General features: G+C 38.0%; 1 pseudogene; it reads right to left on the bottom strand.

Annotated features, from left to right (window-relative positions):
* Positions 1–11776: 11776 nt before the first annotated feature.
* Positions 11777–12238, bottom strand: LOC136158637 (mitochondrial import inner membrane translocase subunit TIM14 pseudogene; annotated as a pseudogene).
* Between the last annotated feature and the right edge of the window lie 2231 nt (positions 12239–14469).

Raw genomic sequence — 14469 nt, 5'->3', positions numbered from 1 at the left:
AAAACAATTTTTTTTCTCTTTTTTTTTTCTTCTTTTTCTTCTTTTTTTTTTTCCTTTTCTTTTTTCTTCTTCTCTTCTATTTTCTATTTTTCTTTTTCTCATTTCTTTTAAAGTCATCTAGTACTCCTCTTACTACTCCTTAATTTTCATTTTCAATACACTATAACCTTACAGGGGGAAAAAAAAAAAAAAAAAGAAGAAGAAGAGAAGCCCTATTTTTAAACCAAACTTCATATATATTCCTAAAATTTTTTTTTTTTTTATGTTTTGGTTTTTGTTTTTAATATAGTATTTTTAAGAGTCTAACCTCTACTCTAGATTTTTAATTTTTGTTTTTCAGTATATGATATAAATTGTGAACATTTAAGAATCCAATATTCAGCTCCCATTTTTATTCAGGAGTGTGTTGATTATTCTCTCCCAATCTTGACTCTCTGTTTTCTACCTCAGAACACCTCTATTTCCTCCCTTCCCCTTCTCTTCCCAATCCAATTCTGTGAATCTTTGTGGGTGTCTGGGCTACGGAGAACACTCTGCGATCAGACAACTGCGTAGATCTGTCTCTCTCCTCTTGAGTCCCCCCTTTTCTCCTCCTGCTCATCTCTATCTCCCTCCTCCCTCTCCCCCTCCTCATGTAACTCCGTGAACCTCTCTGGGTGTCCCTAACGGAGGAGAAACTTTTCACCATTAACCTAGAAGTTTTATTATCAGTGCTGTATGGTCGGAGAAGTCCTGAGTCTACAGGAAGAATAAAACTGAAATCCAGAGGCAGGAGACTTAAGCCCGAAAAACACTCTTTCAAATATAACTTTCTTAAACTATGTAATCAAGGTCATGACCGGGATTTAAAAAAAAAAAAAAAAAGTTTTCAAAAATCATTAGATTTTATGGTGCATGTGATGTAATTACACGTGCGTGTATACTAAGTCACTCAGTCGTGTCTGACTCTTTGCGAGCCTCATGGACTGTCCATGGAATTCTCCAGGCAAGAGTACTGGAGTGGGCTTTTCCTACTCCAGACATGATTATACTTAGCAACAAAAGAGTTGTGCTTTTATTACTTATATTTCACTTGTATTTAATTATCTTTACTCTCCCTTTGGCTGTGCACTGCTGCCTACAGACAATAAATGATCTAGTACAACTTTTTACATATTGCTATACCTGGGTCTGTTCTCAGATATCATTACCACCCAGGGTCAGAATATCCATTGGCCACAGTGTGTGCTCAGCTCTGTTCAGGGATCAGTGACCACTTTCTATGAAAGTAGAAGATGTTGAAATGTACTGCAGGTCAAAGACTAACAAAAAGAAACAAAATATTCAATTTTTTAATATTTTGCGCAGCAGAATGTATTTCTTCATGGAGAAAGGATGATTCCAGGTAGTATTTCTTAGAAATCATTAAGGAAAAAATTACAGTGGAATATTAGAAAATACTATGAATTCAAAGGCTTATGGTTATGGGTTATGGTTGCCCTGCCTCTCATGGATGCAGATACTTCCATTCTCTTTGTACAACAGAATCCCCACATCAAGCACATTAAACTATCTCTCTGAACCAAATTCTAACTTCAGGTCTTGCAGAATTCGGCATCAATATATTCCCAACATTGTTGGTTTGGTTTTATGAACAGCAAAAAAAAAAAAAAGAATTCAAGTGTATTTATAATAAGAAAATTCTGGCTTTGTTTAAACCAGGTTTCACCTTCCGTTTCCCTACTCTCCTCATCTATGAAACTGGAAGAAACATTTCAAAGAGAAAAAAAAGCTTAGGGGTTTAATTTAAGATAAACAAGAAAGGAAAACAACAGAAAGAAAAGAAGCAAAAAAAAGTTTTGGAAGGCAAATGGACATAAAAAAGAAAATCCAAATTGCCCAGCAATTAAAGAAACTGTGGTCTAATCAAGCCACGGCACACACTCACAGTAATGAAATGGACAAAATGCACTGCAACTATTCATAGCATGGATAAATATAACGCTCATAATATTTAGCAAAGGACACACTCAAATGGTTCTGCATAATCTATTTCCACCAATATCAAGCTCAGAAAGGGGGCAAAAGTAAAATATATTACTTAAAGAAGCATCTGTAGGTAGTAAAATTGCAAACAAAAGCAAGAAAGTGATTACTACAAGTATCAGATGAGGGTCTGCCTTTTAAGGAACACATAGTATAATCACTAAAGGATATACAAGAACTTTGGAGCCAGCATTGTCTTATTATTGATCCAACAGGTGGTTACATTTTAAAACAGCTGAACAACAACTTAAATACGTTATATTCCATTCCACAGGTGTTCTATATCATTATTTGAAGGCTACCAGCAAAAGAGATTAAGTGACAACAAATACAACAGACCAGAGCAAGCTGAAGTAACACATTCAAAATTATGGTGAAAAAACATCCCTTTCCCTAGTATAGATTTCTATGCCCAGCCAATTAATTGTCAAATATCAGAGTAACACAAATATTGCACCCACTCCAGATCTCAAAAAAGTATCTTCCCGCTTACCTTCTCTCCAAAGCGACAGGCTTTTCAAAACCAAAGTAAACTAGAGGGATGGGAGGAAGGTTCAAGGGGGAGGGGACATTTGTACACTTATGGCTGATCCACACTGTTGTGCGGCAGAACCAACACAACATTGTAAAACAACTCTTCTCCAAATTTAAATAACAGTATGTGTTTACTAATAAATGCAATTTAAAATTTAAAAAAAAAAACAAAACTGTGGCATTTACTACAGAGAAAATCAACATTTGACCCAAACATTATATGGTTCACCTGTGAAAAGCATGAAATGGCCCTAAAAATGTAAGAACTGAATTTAAATATAACCACTATTGTGATATATCCCTAGCAGATAAATTGAGAAATGATTAAACTTTTCTTTCACAGTAAAAAAAATTCACTGCTAACACCTATTTTAATTTTCCATCACTAGTAAAACAAATTATCACAATTTTAGCAGCTTAAACCAATATAAATTGAGTAACTTACAGTTCTGGGGCTTCCCTGGAGGTTCAGACGGTAAAGAGTCTGCCTGCAGTGTGGGAGACCCAGGTTTGATCCCTGGGTCAGGAAGATCCCCTGGAGAAGGAAATGGCAACCCACTCCAGTACTCTTGCCTGGAAAATCCCAAGGATGGAGGAGCCTGACGGGCTACAGTCCATGGGGCCGCAAAGAGTCAGACACGACTGAGCGGCTTCCCTTTACAGAAGTCCAAAATGGAGCTCACTGGGATAAAAAGCAACAGGTGCGCCAGGTCTGCAGGCGTTCCTGGAGGCCCGAGGGGAAAGTCCGCTTTCTAGCTTTTTCCAGCTTCTCGACGTTGCTTCTTTCCCCTTCCCCAAGCCTCAAAGCAAGTCACGGCCAGAGAGTCCATCTCACAACGCACACCCCTGAAACACTGACTCTCTGCCTCACCCTTCTGCCCTGAAAGGAAGCTCTGATTACATTGGACCCACCTGGGTAACTAGGTTACCCACTTCAAGGCCAGAGGACTAGCACCTGCAGTTCCATCCATCGCCTTAACTGCCCCTTTTTCCTAACAAGATGTTCAGTTTCTGGGGGTTAGGGCGTAGATATGTTTGAAAGCCATTATTCTTTACATCACAATATGTAAAAGCGAAAATTAAGCATGTTGTTTTGAAATGTAGAGGCAAATGGAAAAGAACAGCTGGAGATGTTCAAAATGGTTGCATCTCCAGAGAAAAACATGAGAGTAGTGAGGGATGGAGGAAGAAACCATGCATTTCACCCTAAGACTTGTAAAAGCAACTGGATTTTTTAAGTTACATAAAGGACTGTGTGTTCGTCACTTCAGTTGTATCTGACTCTTTGTGACCCCATGGACTGAAGCCCACCAGGCTCCTCTCTCCATGGGATTTCCCAGGCAAGAATACTGAAGTGGCTTGCCATTCCTTTCTTCAACATAAAGGAGGCACCTCCCTAAAATTAAATATTATATATATATATATATAGTTATTTCTCTTTCCTTCTATTCTTAGTACCCATCAGAGGCATCCACAAAATACGCTTCTGAAACCATTATCACAAACTGAAGTTTGAAAAAGGCTTTGATTTGCAAGATGAATGTTTTCATTGACAGGAAAAAAAAAAAAAAAAGCTCTTTGAGTCTGAATGAGAGACATTGAGGGAAGTTCAGCACTGGTGTGTTTTTGTCATAAAAAAAATAGTCTAGGAAGAGTGGGAGGAAAAATCAGACAAGCCTTTCTCCAGGAGGCTGGGTGAGAGTTATCTGGCTAAGAGGGAATGGGGAAATGAGCTATGAATTCTAGAACAAGTCAGTAATAAATCTGGTGGGGGTGAGGAGAGCACATATGTGGGAAGAAGAAAATCAACCCCACTCAGAGTTCATATCAGGGAAATTTGTGCAAGCAGAAGCAAAGCCCACAAACTCCCCATCACCTATCCTGTGATAAAGATGCATGTTAGCTGTTCTAGTTGCCATCTGGTGCGCATCTTCCATCAACACCCTTGGATCGGCCAGCAGAAATGACATGAATTATTGTCCCATTATTTTCCTGAACCTGTGAACTGCCCCATGCTGACTCTCCCGGGACATTCATTATGTCCCCTCAAAAAGACAGTGGACATTACACTATTGCTGCCTTTGGAAAACAACATTTCATAGCCTGTCTCATTCTTGTATACATCTGACTATCACACCTTATTTTTCTACTGTAACAACTGCCTCTTACTGTGCAATGGTCTGATCCTTTCTCATCCATTTCCCTTGCTAGACTAAAACCCTGTGTCTCGTCTTATATTCCTAGCCATCACACAGGTCCTGCTGCAGGAAGTACTAAACAGATACTCACTTAGCAAGTGAAATACAGAATATGCTTAGCATCTTCTGATCTAAAATTTGTCCGCAAATTGGCATACTGAATGGTCTAAGATTTCGTTCCATAAAAGAATAAATCCATTAAGAATAAAATAAGAAGATACTAATTAGGCTGAAAGATTATAACAAAATGATCTCAAAAATATTGAAATTCTTTACAAATTGAATCTCTTCTATCTTAGAGATTGTATCACAGTTATTGCTCAGAAGTCAAATGTATTTAGGTTCTAATTTTTTCTTTGTCACATTGAGTTAAGTATTTTGTGACTTAAATTTCCTCTTGTAAACATGGGTGAAATAATACAAACTGCATAGAATGTTACAGTAATGAGATAACATATATTAGAAATAGTGTAAAGATTAGATGCATATATGGAACAGCAAAACATATTATGTGAGATTTTGTGATAATATACAAAAGTGAGGAAGTCTGATACCAACAAAGAACACAACTCTTCAATATTTAAAAAACCATCCCTAATTATAGAAATAAATGGTTAACCATATGCATATTAATCTATTTAATGAAAACACACTTTATAATTCAACTCATTTTATATATATTGCACCATTTAAGGAAGACACAATAATTTTGTTTAAGTTTAATCATGGATTACTTCCTTATAAAAGAAACTTAAAATTAACACACAAAACTAGGAAATAGAAATTATGGCTACTATCCCAAAGTCCGAAAAAGAAAAGGAACATTCAAAAATCAAATTACAAGAATAAAAATTTAAAGCAACATTAAATATTCAGGTTTGCTTTCAGTATTCAAAAACCAATGTCTTTTTAAAGCTATTTTGTCCAAATGAGTTTGCATATATAAAATATTAAGTTATTTCTCAATTTGGTTCAGATGGGATTACAATTGGTATAAAATGAGTTAGTTATGCTAAAAAACATATTCAGAGCCCAAAAGACTTATCAATATTATAGAATAGCTGTATAACCATCAACATATACTAAAAGGAATTCTTTCCACAAGCTATAAACATACAGTTCTGCAAAGAACTGTGCAGAGATTTTATCTTTAAAATACAGCATTGGAAGAATGTAATTGAATCCAACAGTTTTATTAAAAGACTGTATATTTTATTAAGTTTATAAACTACATACAAATTATGGACATTGCCTTTGTCAAGCTTAAAATTCTTTAGTATCTCTAACACCTAGACACCCATCAGTAGTGTCATTCCTAGGCAAAGTGTGCAACTCTTAGTAGTAAAATTTCTACTTTTCTCTTTACCTGCCTTGATGGTCTCCTGTCCCGGTTCTCAGGCCATTTGTCTGTCTTGCTCAAAACTTCTTATCCAGCTTATTAACAGGATTAATGTTGTGACAGGCCCTGTGTAAGCCCTTTCCAAGCATCATGCCAAATCATCTTCACAACTAGCCTATGAGGAAATTAAATACCATGCCACATGGAAACTGTGGCTTTAATAACTTCAGCAACATTCAGACACTTGCTAAGTGATAGAGTCCAGGCTTGAAGCCTAAATTCACACTCTTACACACCACTCTATGATTTTCTATTTTTTTCTTAGCTTCAGAACAAAACTTTGTTCAGAAGCTCAATATGCACAGTAGATAAACTTGAACCAAACCTACTTGGTTGAGTGGAAATGAGGGGTGGAAGATCCAAATGTCTTCCTTTGTTCCACACTTTCAACAGGAACTCTTAGGAGACCAGATTAAAAAACCACCACTTCTAATCTTTCCTTCATGCAAAATACACCTGATTGAGCCAGTTCCTTCCTCAGGGCATCCATACAAAACTTTACCTCTTCAACAGGCATGTGGTAAACACCTCTTGGACTTGTGTGACACCTCCCTCTAACCTAGAGCTATGAGACAGACATTAGACACTTCTTTCAGGTTCCTACTGAGTCCCAAAATCTTCCCCACCATCACCATGGGAGTGCAACAAATCCGCCTGCAAGCAAAACCCAGAAGGCTCACGGAGTTCATGTACCCAGGGCAAGCTTCAGGCAGAAAGGAAAAAACTGGAGAGACAAAAGTGAAATAGCACACAAAACTGACCAGCTTAAATTTGCCTCCTCAAGTAGGTTGTTAATTAATCAAGGCTTGAGTTATTTTATAGAGACAGCATCGCATAAGCATAAGACAGGACCCCCTATCTCCAGGATGATCCCAGAACCAAGAACCTTCAGTCTACAGAGCTTAAAGAAGAGAAACGTTGTCAGTGGGGTCCTTTATGAAGCCAGAAGCCCTTCAGTAAGGAAAAACTGACTTCCAGCAAGCAGACCAGCTTATATATAATTCAGTTCAGTTCAGTTGCTCTTTGCAACCCCATAGACTGCAGCACGCCAGACCTCCCTGTCCATCACCAGCTTCTGGAGTTTACTCAAACTCATGATGCCATCCAAACACATGTAATTCAAGATTAGCCAATTAGCTTCCAAGTTAGAAATTCCCCTAGTGAACCAGTGACGTTGCTCAGTCATGTCCGACTCTTTGCAATCCCATGGATTGTAGCCTACCAGGCTCCTCCATCCATGGAATTTTCCAGGCAAGAGTACTGGAGTGGGTTGCCATTTCCTTCTCCAGGGGATCCTCCCGACCCAGGGATCGAACCCAGGTCTGCCGCACTGCAGGCAGACTATTCCCCTAACCCCTTACATTTTGCCCAACCCTGAACAGGGGAGACAGATTTAAGAGCCTGACCTCCTTTTTCCTTGTCTGTCGACCCTGCAATAAAGTTCTCTCCTCAAAATCCGATGGTATAATATTGGTTTCTATGCTCACCAGACCTTTAGCCCTTGCTCAATAACAAATCTCTTCTCTTGTTTCCCAGATTAGACTTCTCATAGCTCCCTGCAGACTGAGGCAGTAATCTTGGTAACACACCCTCACATTGACTTCTCTTGTTCTCTCTGCTCTCCCTACTCCTTTACGCTTAAATCCTGGCATCACCTCACAAACTGCCTTGCCCAGCTCCTTGCCTCCAGCTGTGCTCTCAGAGGACTAGCCCCAGGAGGTACTAAAATAAGACTGTGAGGAAAAGAAGTGGCAACAGGAACTGTTCTGATACCCCTCCATCATTCTTAACATCATCTCCCCACTTCTCATCTGCCTCACCAATGATACAGCTGCCCCCAGGGGGGAAAGTGCAGGTGGATGATAAACATAGAAACTGTGAAATAAAATGAATATTCCTATATTGTGATAGTGCTCTGTTATGATTTAAGTGTGTGCTCAGTCATGAAGTCATGTCCAGCTCTTTGCGACCCCATGGACTGTAGCCCGCCAGGCTCCTCTATCCAGGGGATCTTCCAGGCAAGGATACTGAAGTGGGTTGCCATTTCCTTCTCCAGTGATGACTTAAGAAATATGTGGAAATTAAACCAAGAATATTATTTTTCTATTCTAACCATGCAGCAGATACAATGAGATTTACAAAGCACAGCTTACCCTAGACCCTAGAAATGTCAAGAAGGCAGAGCAGTGTTCTGGAAACTGAGTCAGCTAAGCCCTCCTCAGGACCAGATTCTTCAGGCCACTAATACTACAGGCTCTCCCTTCGCTGAGCAATTTATTAGAATCTTATTTCAAATATTTAATTTCAAAATACAGGGCACATAAATCAGTAAAAGAAAGTGAGAGTCACTCAGTCCTGTCCGACTCTCTGTGACCCCATGGACTATACAGTCCATGGAATTCTCCAGGCCAGAATACTGGAATGGATAGCCTTTTCCTTCTCCAGGGGATCGTCCCAACTCAGGGATCGAACCCAGGTCTCCCGCATTGCAGGCAGGTTCTTTACCAGGTGAGCCACCAGAGAAGTCCAAGAATACTGGAGTGGGTAGCCTATCCCTTCTCCAGGGGATCTTCCCGACCCAGGACTCAAACCAGGGTCTCCTGCATTGCAGGCGGATTCTTTACCAACTGAGCTATGAGGGAAGCCCATATAATCAATAGGTACAACTTATGGCAAATTCTAAATCACTAGCAATAATAAAAGCTCTACAGAAATTTTATAGGAATTTTGTTTTATTTTACACATCAAAGGAAATAAAATCATTTACGTTGACAAGACCAAGAAAAGCTCCTAAGAAGAAGTGTGATTTGATCTGGGCTAGGACCTGAAACAAATGCAAAGAGAGGAGGGCATCTCAGTCTAGGGAAAGGGGAGGCTAGGAAAGAATGATGTGATAAAGGCCCTGGAAGGCATACGGTGGTGCTTGGCACCAAAACACCCAAAACACTGGCATGATTGCCACAAGGACAATCTGAATTGGGATTTGTTATTGAAGCATCCCAGGTGGGTTCAGTAGTAAAGAATCCACCTGCCAATGCGTGAGGCACGGGTTCAATTCTGTAGTTGGGAGGATCCCCTGGAGGAGGAAATGGCAACCACCTCTACTATTCTTGCCTGGAAAATCCCATAGACAGAGGAGCCTGGCAGGATACAGTCCACAGGGTCTCAAAGAGTCAGACACGACTGAGCATGTTGAAATGAAAGCTACAAACGTAAATACAGAGGCCCTAAAGAAGCAATTCAAGATTAGAAGGTGCAAGTTTCAGAAAACTATAGGTAGATAAGTATTTTAAAGAGTTTTCATATTTGTACCCAGATCTAAGTAACTACTTATAGAATTGGAATTTATTTATACATACTTATATTTGTAAAATATAGATTTTTTATTTTTAGAGGAAGCCTCAATATAAACCCCACTATACAGTCCACGGAATTCTCCAGGCCAGAATAGTGGACTGGGTAGCCATTCCCTTCTCCAGGGGATCTTCCCAACCCAGGCTTGATCCCAGGTCTCCCACATTGCAGGTGGATTCTTTACCAGCTGATCCACAAGGGAAGCCCAACAATACTGGAGTGGGTAGCCTAATGCTTCTCCAACAGATCTTCCCAGGGATGGAACCGGGATCTCCTGCATTGCAGCAGATTCTTTACCAACTGAGCTATAAGGGAAGCCCAATATAAAATTAGAACTTTAAAATTTAAATATTTGAACTCAAACATGAAAACAAATTTTAACATTCAACATATGTAGTAAAAGTAAATATTCCCAATTCATCTACACTTTTGTCTTATTTTTCATACCCGTTTATATATAAAGGATCAAATTTTTAAATTACTAAATATATACCATTCTCAAGATGGAGAGACTACAAAAATAAATAGTTCTGGGGAAAAGTATATAAACCATATTTTAATATCTCATATTTTGATATTTTGAGTTGATATAAATAGCTCCAAGATCTATTATATTCTAATTTACTTGCTTTTCTTAGTTTTCATTACTATTTATCTTTCTAGTTTAGTTCAATATGCTTTCTTCCTATTTCACTAATAATTTTTTTCACCTCCTTAAAAAATGAAAATTATTTGAAACATTTAGCTGAATTTAAAAAATTATTTACTGAAGAATTTATTTACAGGGCAGCAATGAAGAACCAGACATAGAGAACAGACCTATGGACATGGGGAGAGGGGAGGAGGGGGTGAGCTGTATGGAGAGAGTAACATGGAAACTCACACTACCAGGTGTAAAATAGACAGCCAACGGGAATTTGCTGCATGGCTCAGATAACTCAAACAGGGGCTCTGCACCAACATGCAGGGGTGGGGGGGGGGGAAGGGGGGTTCAAAAGGGAGGGGATATATGTATCCCTATGGCTGGTTCATGTCGAGGTTTGACAGAAAACAGCAAAATTCTGTAAAGCAACCATCCTTCAATAAAAAAATAGAAAGAAAAAAAAATGTTTCAAACAAAATATCTGACATTATAAACAAAGCTGTTTTAAAGAATTCTTTTAGAAAAACATTTTTGCTTTGATTTATAAATGGAGAAATAACAAATCTTTTTAGCCAAATTAGATGACTTTAAATGTGGCTTATTTGTATTTACTCTAATTTGTGTAAGAAATATGAATATCAATAAATCTCCCTTTCCTTCTTTACTCAGAAGTAGTGGCAGGAGGATCATTTTCACTTTTTGACAGACTTCATTTGAAATCTTGTCTCATGATGACTCCTAAAAATATCATTTGTTTCAGGCAGGAAGAAAGAAGGCAGAGATGTCATTGAAATGACAAGCTGGCCATGCAGATAATATCTATGTTCTGTACAACCACTTCAGGGACATTATAGTCAAGAAACCTGTGTTGGAAAAAAAAAAGAAGAATTCTGTGTTCACCTGCATCTCCAAAAGCTTACTTTTTGACATTGCTCATAGAGTAACCTAAGTCAGGATGACTAATGTGCTAAGCAAATAATGAGTCTCCAAATAATAATTTAAATGAGTACAAATAAAGTGTAATGTCAAAAATGTTTAATAATGATAAATAACCACCAATGAGAAAGAACATTTTCTTTCATTTTTATCATACTACTACAGTTTTTAATGTATGAAATCTGAAACAATTCAGATTTATCACTGACAAAGAGGTAAATACATACCTTACATCAGTTTCTTAGGTTAACGTTATGGCTAAACTCACTTTAAAATTCAGGGTTCTAAGTGACTAGGAAGTCCTCTGTACCTTGAACAGCCTTCCCTCCCAATGAGATGAGTCCCTACTAAAACAACCTGTGCTAATACCATCATATTTATCACATTTTAATTATCAGTCTCCCACTAGATTGGGGATTCCTTTAGGGCAGAGACTGTTGTCTTGAAATAGGTACCAAATTATTTGTCAAATGAGAAGTGAACAACACTCAAATGGTATGCATTTAGCCATAAAATAACCTACAAATAATCTATAATCTGATTTAAAAATCCTCCAATTTAAACAGATTTATACCAAGGCTTTGATTTAGCTTGTACTAAATAACTTCTAAAATTTGTAGGTTTGAGGCATTTTATTATAAAAAGCTGGTATGCATAAATGAATAAGAACTTAAACTCATCATACATTTACTTCATTTTTTTTGCTTGACCTTCTAGTAAATCTTTAGCTTCATTGATTTTGGCTGCCATATAAGATCTTCCCTTGTCTGGGTGATTTAAAAGCATAATCGTCGATGAGCATCTCTTATTTTGGCTTTACTGGCAGTTAGGGCTTACACCTAGTATTAACGCTGCTTCCCCTTTCGTCATTTTGGGTTCAAACCCACCTCTGTAATAGCCACCACTGAAGGCAAATTTCGGTAGACTTTGAAAAACTTGCTTTCCTTGAGGCTCCATATGCTTCACGGCTTGCAAAGCATAACGACCTGAAAATCCGGCAGCAGCGATGGTTAGTCCAACTGCTACCTCTGTACTGGCCACGGCACCTGCTCGGTCCCCCTGCCTCCACCAGGAGCGCGGCTCATCCCAGCCCACCAAGTTTATGCCTCTATCACGAAGCGATTCGTCCACGACCAGCCGAAAGAACATTTTCTAAGCTCCACAGAGGCTGTGCTTATTTCATTGAGCAACATAGATCTAGTGTTTTAGTTGCTAAGTCGTGTAGGACTCACAGCGACCCCATGGACTGTAGCCCACCAGGCTGCTCTGTCCATGGAATTTTCCAGGCAAGAGTACTGGAGTGGGTTGTCATTTCCTCCTCTAAATATAGATCTAGACCCAAACATAAAATAAATGCTTCATAAATATTTGCTGAATTATTTAATTAACATTTTTGATGGTGTACAGAGGATCTGCTATTTATCTCTGATTTAAATAAATTTCTTCAATTAAATCTATAAACGTTTCCTTGATAATTTTAAAATCAGAATAAGAAGATTCACTGCTTGATGAGCCACGAAGCTGTGATGGACAGCTTCATCCTTGATGGAGAGGCGGGATTGCAAGAAGATCAGAATGCTCTCGTGGTTGTAAGGATTCTCCCCTCCGTGGGCAGAGATAAACAGAAGTTTGGGCTACTCTTTTCTAGGTTCTCAGCAAATCTCCCTGTCTGTTACTATCATTTTCCTTTGACTGCAGAAGAGTACAGCTGACTGAGGTTCCTGTTTTCTTAAGTGAAACTCACACTTACTCATTACTTCTTGATTCTGAACCCCAATAATACCAAGTCTCTCAGCAACATATTCAGAAACCCTCTCTTGAATGGCATCTTTAGTTGGCTAATCTCATCAATGCATCTGCTCCTAAAAATTTTACATTTCAAGTTCAGTCACTGCTATGTGTGATGTTCTGTTAAGGCAATGGTTTTGAAAAGACAGTAGCAAGCAAATGAGGTGAGATATAGTATTAACTTCTAGTTACATCACATTAAAATAAACCTCAAGGTTCATTTTAATGTAATATCCACTTTTCTATATTTTATTATATTAAGAAATGCATCATATAGTCATAATGAGAGGTCTTGGAATTTTGAAAATGTTAAGAATTTTGACATGAATACATAAAGGTATATGTTTAGTACATTCTCTATATGAAAGTATATCTAAATGGGAATATATTTTTCCATTTGCTATTTATTCAATCTCTTTTCTATTTCTTTCTCCTCTCTTTACCTTTTTTGAGGGGTTGGTGGGAGTGATAGTCACTCGCCAGTAGAGCCAGGCAATAGACAAAAAAGAAAAATAAAAGGGTTGATTGAACCATAATTCATTGAGTTTCAATAGCTTATTCCCAAGTTATACATTAGCCTTACTATCATGTTCATCTTTTGAACATTTTTCTTGCTTAACTTAAAAGAAGAAATTGACTTAAAACAAAAAATGAATTTCTTTCTATCTAATAATTTTCTCTACAGTATAGCAATTGTTCTATTTTCCACAATCCTGTATAACTTTTTGAAATATCCGAAAAGTAATTTCTAGATCTCAAAATGACTGAAATTGCAAGTTTAATTTCTATTTTAGCATATCATGCATTAGTGCCATATTTGTATAACCTGTTAATTTTCTATTGTATTAACTATATATCATATGAGAATTCCCAGTGACTTTAAATGGCTAACTGCAGTCAGACAAAATGTTACAGTGAATAAATGAAGTATATACACAAATCTGCAGCAAGAACAGAGGGAAAATAACTTTAAACCAGAAAAAGAATAGCAGCAGGTACAGATACCTCCCTCCAAAGCGAAGAACCTCAAGATTACTTTTCTCTGCTTCGGAATAGCACCACCTCCAGTAAGTTTCACCACCATTAGCTGTAAAATGTCCCCAAGCCTGCTGACTATGGATGGTGCTATTTTGTATATTACAACTTTACAGAAGTGTGAAGAAGACTTGCCAATCCATACTATTATTTCTAGAGTGTCACCATGTTCCTGAGACGATGTCTCAGGAATATGAGCCATGTTGTGGTCATGGAGGAAAATATTTGTTTTCCAGGTTGTTTTTGCCCTGAAAACTGATCAGATCACCCCCAAAGGCTATGTAGAAAAACAGTCATTCGTGTGCAACTTACTAGTACCGCTCTTTCTCAACTTATGATGGTATTATATCTCGATAAACCCCACTGTGAGTTGAAAATATAAGTGAAAAATACATTTAACACACCTAACTTACCAAACACCATAGCTGAGCCCAGCCTACCTTAAACGTGCTCAGGATACTTACATTAGCCTACAGTTGGGCGAAATCATGGAACACACAGCCAGTTTTATAATAAAGTGTTAAAGGTCTCAAGTAGATTGTAGACAATCGTACTGA

This window comes from Muntiacus reevesi, chromosome 1, assembly GCF_963930625.1.
Source record: "Muntiacus reevesi chromosome 1, mMunRee1.1, whole genome shotgun sequence".
Lineage (NCBI taxonomy): Eukaryota > Metazoa > Chordata > Mammalia > Artiodactyla > Cervidae > Muntiacus > Muntiacus reevesi.
Note: the sequence above shows the minus strand (reverse complement) of the source record. Positions and strands in the feature narration are given on the sequence as shown.